Here is a 13,565-nt window from a genome sequence, read left to right as displayed (position 1 = left end):
TCAGACGTTCGGATATGGGCGGAGAAATATCCATTTTATTATGGAAGTGAAATGGGGTTTAACCCCCTACTTTTGTACACCAACAGGGCTAATAAAGACGGCCTTATAACTTGTACTTTGTAGTGTATTATGAGGGAAATTTTGCCCGGGCAGCGGCACTATGACCTACTCTTATGTCGAATTCCAACTGCCAAGGGATCTTTTACGTACACGCCATGAATTGTGCGCCTTACTCTTATTTCGAATTTCAACTGTCAAGGGTTATTTAGCGAGCCAGGGCCTTATCTACTGAGGCATTAAAGTGGGTGAGACGCTGGCTCGCTAGCCTGGAGGTCGGGTGTTCGATCCCTGCATTGGCTGAGAAAGTTCATCCAGATTTCCCGGCGTGGTTCCCCCTTGTCAGTGATGCAGGACAGACGGCCTGACAAGGACAGCTGTCTAGTCCTTCGGATGAGACGAAAAAACCGAGGTCCCGTGGAATGCACGTAAAAGATCCCTTGGCAATTGGAATTCGATATAAGAGTAGGCAATAGTGCCGCTGCCCGGGCAAAATTCCCCTCATCGCACACTGTATGGCGTATGTCCGTCTTCATTAGCCCAGCATAGGAGCAGAACAGTAGGACGTTAAACCCCATTTCATTTCATTTCACTGAGGCATTACTTTTTCAGACATGAACAGCAGATTTAAAGATTATGCTTGGACATTATGTATTCCTTTAAAGGGCACAAAGCTTTATTCCTTAGAATCTTTAAAAAAAAAATGAAATTGAGTTTAACGTCCTACTGTTCTGCTTCGACTGGAGAGAGAGAGAAATGGAGTTTAACGTCCACTCGACACAAACTAGGTCATTTCGGGACTAACGTATGGTTTAATTTTTATTTCAATAATTCGCTTGCGCGTGGGGGTCTTTAGCTGTGGGAGGAGACCGGAGGACCCCGACAAATCTTACGAGGTTGGACAGGCGACCCTACTCCTTGTCACGTACAACCGGGGAATAGAAACCACGCCAGTTGACCCAATGACAGACCCTACGATACAGCGTGCACGTGCTACCCATTCGCCCCCCCCCCCCCCGCCCCTGCCTCCTCCGATTGGACTAATACGGGCATACTCCATACAGTGTGCTATGAGGGAAATTTTAACGGACCACGGCTTTACGATCTACTCTTATATCGGATCCTAACTGCTAAGGGGTCTTTTACGTGCACAGGAAGTGATTTCCATTCATTTTTAAACTTTGTATTGTAATTCTTAATCATTTTTAAAAAAAATTATAATTTTCTTTCAAATATCTTTTTAAAAATACGTGAATTGTCCAAATTGAACAGTAATAGTTTGAGCCTGCTTAGTCCATTCTACGCGTTTTCTAAAAATTATTGTGTCGTGAATAAATGAAATGAAATGAAATGGGGTTTAACTTCCTACTGTTCTGCTCCTAACCTGGGCTAATGAAGACAGGCATACGCTATACAGTGTGCTATGAGGGCACTACGGCCTACTCTTATATCGAATTCCAACTTCCAAGGGATCTTTTACGTGCACGCCAATGTGTACACGGGGACCTCGGTTTTTCGTCCCATCCGAACGACTAGACAGCTTTCCTTGTCAGCCCCTCCGTCCTGCATCACTGACAAGGGAGAACCACGCCGGAAAATCTAAATGAACTTTCTCGGCCAATGCAGTGATCGAACACACGACCTCCAGGCTAGCGAGCCAGCGTCTTACCCACTTAGCCACGCGATCCTCGTGTCGTGAATAAGCCATTTTTGATTACACCCATTATCTTGTGGGCTATGTTTTTCTTTGTAAATTACCCTCGAAGTCACAGAGTACACGAGTCGTGTACTGATTATAAAATGTTAATTGTGTCTTAAATAATGGATATTAGGATCCCATAATTTCACGGCAAGATAACAACATCAATATTGATTGGCATGGATCAACATCGAACTCTAATTCGTGTTTTGAAATTTTGAATATTATAGAAAACAAATGAGTAACTGGTTAAGTCATTTTAAGCATCGGAAGGGGCGAAAAACCGAGGTCCCGTGTATACTTTGGCGTTCCACGTAAAAGATCCCCTGGCAGTCGGAATTCGATATAAGAGTAGGTCATAGTGCCGCTGCCTGAGCAAAATTTCCCTCATAGTACACTGTAGGGCGCATGCCCGTCTTCATTAACCTAGTAGGCGCAGAACAGTAGGGCGTTAAACCCCATTTCATTTCATTTCCTTTTAAGTCCAGGGGGGTTGGATGGCCGAATGGTTAGCACGTGCGCGCTGCGCTGTATCATACGGTCTGTCATTGAGTCCACTGGCGGGGTTTCGAATCCCCGGTTGTACGTGACAAGGAGTAGGGTCGCCTGTCCAACCTCGTGGGTTTTCTCCGGGTCCTCCGGTTTCCTCCCACTGTTAAAGACCCCTACGCGCAAGCGAATTATTGAAATAAAATTGAACCATGTGTTAGTCCCGAAATGACCTAGTTTGTGTCGAGTGGCCGTTAAACCCTATTTTTCTCTCTCTCTCTCCCTTTTAAGTCCAAGCTTAGGACTTGAAGTGCAGTCGCCGCATCTCAGACTTTCGTTCGTTCATTCCTAGAGTTTTACGTTCACTTCCACCAAGAATGATATCGTAGACACCGCAGGCTTTATTTGCTTAAATCTCATATAGGATAACTTCATAGTCCTTTGTTCTCACTGGTTTCTATGGTGATGAACCACCAGTTTTAACAACGTTACAATTAATCTTTGATTTAACTTAAAGCTCTGTACACACTGCCAACATTTTCGGTAACATTTTCGGAAACATCTCGGCAATACGCCTGGGCAACAAAATTTTGGCCCTGTATACACACGGCAACTTAACAACCATTCCTTGCTGGTAGCTGCCATTTTGTCTACATCACTTGACTCCAGGTAGATCATGTGATTTATGACCCATTTCTGATTGGATAAAACTCTGCAACATCATTAGCATCTGGGCAACAAAATTGATCGTGTATTTATTTCGGCAACATTTGGACAACATGTTGCCGAATGTTACCGAACTGTACACACTATCAACTTTTTTCACCAACATCGCACCTGATCAACATGTTGCCGAAAATGTTGGCAGTGTGTACAGAGCTTAAGTCCCCAGAGGAGAAACAGTATAATTAACCGTGTTTCACTTTTATCACGTGTCACGGGAATCAAATCAAACATTTCTAGGATTAAGGTCGTTAAGCCAGAAACCTTTTTAAGTTGTGTTAATGAACCTCACAATAACATAACAAACCGATGTTTAGCTAACGATGTCTATAAACACGGCAAAATCGATCATTTAAGATCTTTATACTAGGTTTCAACTATCACGATTTGCGCTACGATTGAAATCGTGGTTTTATTCGTGGAGTAATGGGGATGATCCTATTAGGTTTTATCATATATTGAGGGCAGTTATAGCAATCGTGTTGATCGTATCGAAACGTATCCGAACGTATCTGCACTTACAGATCGTTGAGATAATCCTATCGTAACGCATTGCAAGGCAGTGTGAACCTAGCATAAGGCGTTACGGTGTTACGATAGGATTATCTCTATTGTCCCTGTTGAGACAATCCTATCGTTACACATTGCAAGGCAGCGTGAACCTAGCATAAGGCGTTACGATAGGATTATCTCTATTGAGTCTACAATCTGCTACGTGCAGATACCTTCGGATATGTTTCGATACGATCAACACGATTGCCACAACTGACCTCAATATATGATAAGACCTTATAGGATCACCACGATTACTCCACGGTTAAAACGGGGATAGTCGGAACCTAGCATTAATGACACCCTTCGTCATTACCCCGATTTGTAATAATGTATTCTCAGGGCCCTCATATAGGGGGGGGGGGGGCTGAAGGGGGCATTATGCCCGGAGCCGACACTTCTTGGGGCGGCAGCAAATTATCTAAGTGCATCACTATCGCCTTGAAAGGGCATATGTGTATTCCATAGAATTGTATCCTATTCCGGTGGCTGAAGGGGGCATTATGCCCGGAGCCGACACTTCTTGGGGCGGCAGCAAATTATCTAAGTGCATCACTATCGCCTCGAAAGGGCATATGTGTATTCCATAGAATTGTATCCTATTCCGGTGGCCACTCGATTTGCAATAATTATAGAAGTTCGCTTAAATATATGCAAATCAAATATCAGCCTGTCAACAATTTTGCATTCATTGAAGTTTTCAGATCAAAATAGTTTACAGCGCTCACATACATTTCCTATTAAGGGATTTCAGAAACCGGACTGTCCAGGTTTATCCAGGATAAAGGGAGTTGTCTTGAACTCGACAGGATTGATTGACTGGCTTGGTTCTTTAACATCTGCTTCCACTAAAGCAGTGATTCTCAACCAGTGTGCCGCGAAATGTTCAACAGCACACTACGTAAATGCGAAAAACTACGTGATCCCAAGTGAGGATTCATTGGTGTCTACTGGTAGGTTCGTAGCTGTGTTTTTCTCTATGACTTGTCATGTTTTTTATTTATACAAAATTCAAATATTTTTCATATATATTTAGCCAGGTGTGCCGCTATTTTTTCATGTGTTCAAAGGTGTGCCGTGGGCAAGAAAAGGTTAAGAACCACTGCACTAAAGTGATATAGCAGACTCGACCAGACAACTGGACAATGTTATTTCTCTGAAGCTTCAGATAGTTGGCTAGGAATAGGTTAATGAGCTTCAGAACCTTCCACCACACAGAATAAACAATTTTTATTAACAGAATTATATTATCGTATTTCTCCTTTATGTTACATTTTAATCTGAACGTCTAACATCGAAAAATACAACAAAATACTGTTAGTTACGTGTATTTTAGACCATCCTCGCAAAACACAATCAGATTAAAATACAGATCTATATTTCGTTTCTTTTTTTATACTTTCGATGGCCTCTACTGCATGAAGATCTGACCGGTTGTAATGGGAGGTTGCGTCAGAGCTCTACTACGTGAAGATCTGACCGGTTGTAATGAGAGGTTGCGTCAGAGCTCTACTACATGAAGATCTGACAAGTTGTAGTGGATTGTCGCGTAAGAGGTCATACGTGCGGCTTTTGACCCTATAACGCCAGACATTTGATTAGCCAATCAGCGTTGATGTTTCTAGTGGATCACCCACAATTCCGTGCATCTCACGCCAAAAACTCGCCATAACAGATCATTTCATTGTTGGCTAATCCCTCACCTCTTCAAGATCCTAGTGTAGTAAAGACAAGTAAAACGAAATTTTGAACTATAAAAAAACCAAAACGTAATGTGATCTGTGGTTTCGATTCCCCGGTTGTACGTGACAAACAAGGAGTAGGGCCGCCTGTCCAACCTCATGGGTTTTCTCCGGGTCCTCCGGTTTCCGCCACTACTAAAGACCCCTATGTCGAGTGGACGTTAACCCCTCTCTCTCTCTCTCTCTCTCTCTCTCTCTCTCTCATTCATTCAACAGAAACCATAATGGTCAACGATATTATTTGACAATGGTCACACATACCATTCGCACACAGAAATTCACCTGCTTTATGCTTCGAGCATAGATCTCTGTCCTAAATGGCCACCATATTCAATAAATTAGTACACTGTTTTGTTATGCGTTTCTACTCCGTTTTACATCTGTTATACACACAAAGACGAAATAAACTTTCTCCATTTTGTAAATGGAAGCAGAATAAATACGTAACAAAGTTTGTGAAGTATACTTACTGTTTTTGAATACAATCGTAGATTTAGGACTTAAAATGTCGGTCAACTAGCTTAGTGTCTGTTATCAAGCGGAGCTTACTGTCGACAGACAGTCTAAGTTTAGTATGGATACATACAATAAAATAATCTGTAATACACACAAAGACTAAATAGACTTTCCCCATCTTTTACGTGCACGCCGGGGGATCACGTGGCTAAGTGGGTAAGACGCTGGCTCGCTAGCCTGGAGGTCGGGTGTTCGATCCCTGCATTGGCCGAGAAAGTTCATCCAGATTTTCCGGCGTGGTTTCCCCTTGTCAGTGATACAGGACAGAGGGCCTGACAAGGACAGCTGTCTAGTCGTTCGGATAGGATGGAAAACCGTGGTCCCGTGTACATATTGGCGTGCACGTAAAAGATCCCTTGCCAATTGGAATTCGATATAAGAGTAGGCGATAGTGCCGCTGCCCGGGCAAAATTTCCCTCATAGCACACTGTATGGCGTATGCCCGTCTTCATTAGCCCAGGTTATTAGCAGAACAGTAGGACGTTAAACCCCATTTCATTTCATTTCATTTCATTTACGTGCACGCCAATGTATACACGGGGCTACATTAAAATAATTATACCCAGTATTCGTACTGGTTTTGGTTTGCGAGGATGTGATTAGCCTGATATCACTCATAGTTTACAAGTAAACAGTAGCTTAGACAAACCAACATACGTATTTAATATCATAAAGAGGTTCAAATAAATCCACCAACTTTCCACATATCTATTATTGCTTTATAACAATGACAATCCTACATTATCATTCTTCAGGCATGAAATATTAATAATGTCAAAGATATAAGACCCCTTATCCGGCAAGACATTGAATAAATAACAAAGGCAACAGATTTGAATGGATGAGATTTTCGTGTTGCTTCAAAAAACATATTGTAGAGGATTTAGAAATCGTACAAAAACGAAATAGAGAATTACAAGACGATTTATGGGAATGGTTTCAGCATCAATTCAAATCCGTTTTTCAATGTACTACCGATAAATGTTTAATCGAATTCGATCAAATAATAAAAAATCTAATTTTTAATTAAACAATGCGTCATATTGTAATTATAAGATTTTAAAAAATCGTGACAGCCTAGACTAAAATAATAAAATCAATGCTGGAAATATGTTTTCTTTGACCAATTATAAAATTAAAAACGTCCCAAACCCTGTTAGTATAACCCTGTAGGAGAGGGGGAGAGAGAGATGGGTTTAACGTTCACTCGACACAAACTAGGTCATTTCATGTCTTAAGCAGTGGGGGGAAACCGGAGGATCCGGAGAAAACCCACGAGGTTGGACAGGCGACCCTACTCCATGTCACGTACAACCGGGGAATCGAAACCACGCTAGTTGATGACAACTTATAAATTCTTTAAATGATAGACCTTATGATACAGCGCGCGTACGTCAACAAACAAACAACAACATAGTCGCCATATTTCAAACTAATCTACAGGGAAGGGGGAAAATATATGTGCGTATGGGTCTTCAGCAACGGGAGGAAACGGGATGATCCGAGGAAAACCTCCGAGGTTGGATAGGCGACACTACTCCTTGTCACCTAGAAGCGGGGAATGGAAACACGCCACTTGACATTCGGCCACTCAACCCACCTCAACCTATTCTAGAACCTGAAAAAACAATATAAACTTAGAGTGGCATTTGTTGATTAAATACAATAAATCTCCGTCTTCTGTTAGTGTTTAACGGCCGCTTCCACCGATGGTGATATCATCCTGTGGGAGGAAACCGGAGTACCCGGAGTAAAACCCACCAGGTTGGACAGACGACCGTTCCACTTGTCATGTACAACTGGGGAATCGAAACCACACCAGTTGACTCGAAGATAGACCTTATAATACAACCTATTAGGACGAAGACTAGAATATTATCAATAAATCCTATTTATAATACGCTATCTATCGGGACACTCAGATATGCTGTTGGTTTTATTTTAAATGTCATCGATCTATCGATCCACTGAATTCAACAGTTCAATCAGTGTCAAAAGTTTAATTTTAAGAAACATGATTAACGTCAAAGCAGAGTGCAAACTGGATTATAATTGGGTGATGTTAAGTTCATATTAAATGAAAGAAAGAGAGAGAGAGAGAGAGAGAGAGAGTTTAACGTCTATTCGACACATACTGGGTCATTTCGGGACTAACATATGATTCAATTTTATTTCAATAATTCGCTTGCGCGTAGGGGTCATTGGCAGTGGCACTTCAACCCCCACAGTAACATCCATAGACCCCATCAGTCAAGCAACCGATCGCTTCCAAAGAACCCTTTCATTGACTTATTTTTTTTAGGAACAAACCCGGCAGAGGTAAAAAAAATATTCACAGAAAAATCCACATGGAAACTTTCGACGAAATGAACACAGCAATATCATCCCTTCAACAACAATCACAAGAAACAGATCTCAACCGAGCAACAAACACAGCATTAAACAAAGGCTCGTGTTGTATCATCATGAATCGCATAGACTATATCTCTGAGACAGAAAAACAATTAAATAATCCTAAACATTACACTAAATTAGACCAACCCATCTTTAAGGACACTGCAACCTTAATAAACACCATCTTACATGAATTGCAAGACAAAGAATACATAACAGCAAAATCTGACTGCCGACAACGACATCTCTATAATCTTTAAGAGGCATTTAGTAACTGGGTAGAGCAATACACAAAAAACACATACTTATGGAAAAACAGCTACTTATTTATTTGGGCGACGTTTCGAAGAGTATTCTCTCAACGTTATCAAGCTAATACAGTAATACAAGAATAATGAGATCAATATATACAGAAAACTGTAACAACAATTCATGAAACCATACAGGACAACAACAAGATCAAAGGGGTTTATTCTACAAAAACTAATTAAGTGTGAAGAGTAGCCATTGAGTATAGTTAAGCAATTAGGTAGCTATGATGATAGATACAATACTACCGACAGAATGGGATAGTACCTACAATACAATTATGATATACCATGGTTTGTTTAGATAATGGTAATTAACTTTATATGTCTGTGTGATTAAATGTACAATTAGACTAGAGTAACCCATATGTGTAATAATTCTAAGAAATAGAGTGGATATAACTGATAAATTGATAATAATATTAGAAAAATGAAAAATAATAAAACTCATAAAAATTCACAAAGGTTTCTTATCCACTGTACTGTAGAATGAGTGGGGGTGATGGAAAACACATAATTTAGGTATATTTAATAAGTTCATCATAAGCACTAGGCAGGAATATCCCTGTGTCGCGGTTGAGGTCTGGACTGTTTCTTTTAATGTGTATGGCCTCAATAATTTTGCGGGTTTTTTCTGTCGGTAGGTTGTTGTTACAGTTTTCTGTATATATTGATCTCATTATTCTTGTATTACTGTATTAGCTTGATAACGTTGAGAGAATACTCTTCGAAACGTCGCCCAAATAAATAAGTAGCTGTTTTTCCATAAGTATGTGTTTTTTGTGTATTGACATCTCTATACGCTACCAAAAATACATAAAAATCCAGAAACGGAATGGTTTATAGCTAATAAATTACCTAAGGGACGCCCAGTAATATCAGACTGTGGCAGCGAATCATATAATGTATCACAATATATAGACCATTTCAGACACACATCAGTTATTGTTCAAAAGCTCCTTTCAACCAAAACATACCTTCTCTGGCATCAAAAAAATTCAGATTCTACGTTTTCATAGGACATGTACCCAGAAGACCGACTTTGAGGCATGTACGCTGGTATTTAGCAAACTAAGAGAAAGTGGATACTTCAAACGCTATCTCCGACGAATAAAAAACAACACTCTATAAAGAAACAAATAATATGCAATCAGAAGTTAAAACGAAAACTTGTTGCCACCAAAGATGTCAACCATGCAAAAACATATTTCCATAACAAAACATCTGGCATCCAATTCCCAATATTAGACCAACTTTCATGCAGTAGTTCAAACATAATTTATCCAATTTCATGTAGACAATGTGACAAACAATACGTAGGGGAGACCCAAAATGCCCTTCGGGAGAGAATTAACGCTCATCGGTGAGACATAGTCACCAAAAAAAGACAAACCGGCCTCAATTCACTTCAACCAACCAAATCATGAAATTTTCGATCTCATTGTAACGCCAATAGAAAAGACTAAGAGTGACTTTGAGACTACAGAAGAAATTAAAATGTTTAGGCTAACAAAAGAAAAATTCTGGATTGACAAATTGAAAACAAAAGCCCCCCACCCCTCTAGGTCTTGTTATCCATATGGCTAGCGCAATGGCCTCTTTTGTAGTCCCATTTATCGCAACAGCAGCAAAAGCATCCAAAATCATCAGAAACACTATATTGATCTCCAGGAAAATCATCCGAAAATCTTCACACAGAAACTTATAATTGCATATTCTAAAAATAAAAATCTGAAAGACATCTCAGTGCACAGTGAATTAGACTAAATAACACCAGTCCTCACCCTAACCCAAAGCAAAGAATATATCAAACCCTAGCTCTAACCCTTAGTAAATAAATTCAACTAGTTATAAGAATCCCTTGCCCTCACCACTTTATAGTGGAAAAAACTCATTTTTAGAAAATCCAGTCCTTAGTAGGAAACACGCTAATGTGGCTCTCACCCGAGAGCCTCAAATTTGTTCTTTTTTCTTCAGAAAGAAAACCACCAGATTACCACAAGCGACATCAAAGAAAGACGATCAGCGCCACCAATACAAAAAAAACAGCGAAATCAACTTTGTATATAAATCTAATGTATTGTATGTAATTTTGTTTTTTTTTATATAAAACTAGGAAATATCATGAACCAAATTTTTATCATCCTAGGTCAGTGCTTATGTGGAGACTTAACCTCTCCCCCAAATTCTTAAACCTAACCTACAATCTCGCCAACAATCACGTGTCCTAACCTTATTTACATCTCAGCTGAAATGATATAGGGTTTAACGTCCTACTGTTCTGCTCCTAAACTGGGCTAATGAAGACGGGCATACGCCATACAGTGTGCTATGAGGGAAATTTTGCCTGGGCAGCGGCGCTAGACAAAAATTGAGCTGGCCTTAACAAATAGATTTAGCTACAAGAGAGGTAGTGGCGTGACGTCCCTTCCTAGACAAATATTAAGACTATCACGCGCGTATAGTATAATACGTAACACACGTAAAAGAACCCTTGAAAGTAGGAATTCGAAATCCGTATTTACAAATATATGACGAATTGAAAATTCCATCGATCACTACATATATCACAATTCCGCCGCCATCTTTATTTTTCTTGTTAAATAATCCATCTTAGTATCTAGTAGCGCAAACTGATGAAAATACAGATCTACATTTCGTTTCGTTTTTTATACTTTCGAAGACCTACACTACATAAAGATCTGACCAGTTGTTTTGGGAGGTCGCGTCAGAGTACGAGCGGCTTTTGACCCTATGACGTCAGACATTTGATTAACCAATCAGCATTGATGTTTCTAGTGGATTACCCACAATTCCGTGAACCTCACGCCGAAAGCTCGCCGTAACAGACTGTTTCATTGGCTAATCTCTTACATCACCTAGAACACGTCAATGATAACAACTCTTCCAGATCCTAGCTTAGTAAAGACAAGTAAAACGAAATTTTGAACTAGAAAAAATTAAAAACGAAACGAAATAGTATCTGTGTTGTAATCAGATTGATATTAGCGTGGATTAAGCCGTGAGAAATTTGATAATTTCCCAAAAATGCAAAACACGTTTCGTTACTTTAAAGGCTCAATACCACTCTTGTTGTAACTGAATAATATGTCCCAATCTTTATTCTGGTCAACAAATTGTACTATTTTTTACAATATTCCAATTAATTGATGATACAAATTTCATCTTAACACAACTAATTTAAAAAATTGGAAAAATTCAACTAAATGATTTGAAAAGCCTGACGTAAAGCTTTTCAAATGTGACTTGGATTTAAAAATATTTTCAAACCCTCTGGACAAGTAAAATAGGATTTAATGGATAATTTACACAACAGGTAGGACACTAACACATCTAGTACTTAGAATAAGGCTATTTTTTTATTTTCTGGAGCTGTCAAGCCAGCAAGAGTGTTATTGTCCCTTTAAAAATAACCCATTTTGAGTTCCACAATTATTCACGTAGATGTATTCTAACTTCAGTAATAACCAGTTTAATGGGTTTTAATTGATTTTACATCTAATTTTATCTTTGTTAATAATATAGAATATAAACACGAAGAAATGAAGTTTTACCCTCGAGTGGATTCTAATAACACCAAAGTAGCACAAGTCAATATATAGAGGATATTTGTCGTTTTAGAGTGAATAACATATTTTATTTCATCGAGAAGCAAGAAAACTTTTATTTTCACGAATGCGTAGCATGAGTGAAAATATAAAGTTTTCTTGCTTAGAGATGAAATAAAATATGTTATTCACGACAAAACGACAAATGTTCTATTTATTTTATGATTTTACAATTATTTTAGGTAAAAACAACATGGACTACTGCTAGCAAGTGGATTAACACTTTTATTTCACTGATAAAACGCGGTATTCCACTACTGATCATAAAATAAATATGGATATTATAATATGATGGATTCGTTAAAGCCACAATTTCATATTTTTAAGTTATATTTTTAAAATGTATTAAAATAAAGCCTTAAAATAGATGGTATCTATAAACAGTATACCTTGTTACAGAATGATCCTATTAATCCTATAATTCACTATAACCAGTTGAGAAATTGGCAAAAATATCATTTTTAACTTCAAATTCAAACGTTTTAAGATAGCTATTCCATGGGGGAAATAGAAAAAACAGCGGGGGGGGGGGGGTAATTGTATTATTATTTCCGGGGTGAATGATTTTTAAGTGTGAGAATGATACCCATGATCGTATAATAGTGAGTTGACAACCTATTGAGCGAAAGACATAGAAATAATTATGTTTTGACTTTCTTAGAAAATATAAAATTCTCGCTTTAAGTAATAGCATTTTGTTTAAATCAATTTTCGAAAGTCAAATACATATAAAATCACTTCCATTAACAAAGAATGCAAGGGCGGATAACTTTATTCTTTGAAACCTTAAAATAGCCCGAAGAACACATATGCATGCATATAGATCGATTCAGTTATTACATTTTGTAATGTACATGCAATTCTACTTCAATTAAACAGTCCAAACTGGATGGAAGTCGTTTGCGCCTAGTTAGTCCAGATCTACAAGTTCATCTGTCGTTTTTATGTATTGTTTATCAAGTCTTTTATTACAAATTATCGATCGATTAGAATTGTAATGTACGTATAAAATCTAACAGAAGCATTAGTCTACTTACTTCTAGTAAAAGATATATTTAAAATGCCCAAGGTACAAACAAAAATCATGAAAAATACATAAAATGTATACAAACCAGCGGCTGCCAGGCAGGATACGCCCACATTTTCGAGAGATGGATAGAGAACAAGCTAAGAAGAAAGTTATTTTTCCTACAATCAAGGGCCATTATTCAGGAAATTACAATTCGATATGCGCAAATATCGACAGGAACCGAGATCTTTGTGTTATAAACTTATATTTCAAGTTTCAACAAAATCGGATAAAAATTGTGACCTCTATAGGGTCCACAACCTTGATATACCATATGTTTACGCTATTTGAGAACGAACGGCGGCCATTTTGTCTGTCAATTTTGGGCCGATTTTCACGAAATTCGAACTCAGCCGTCCTTAGGGTGTAACGGTGATATAATAATAC

This window comes from Patella vulgata, chromosome 4 (assembly GCF_932274485.2).
Source record: "Patella vulgata chromosome 4, xgPatVulg1.2, whole genome shotgun sequence".
In the NCBI taxonomy this organism is placed as follows: Eukaryota; Metazoa; Mollusca; class Gastropoda; family Patellidae; genus Patella; species Patella vulgata.
Note: the sequence above shows the minus strand (reverse complement) of the source record.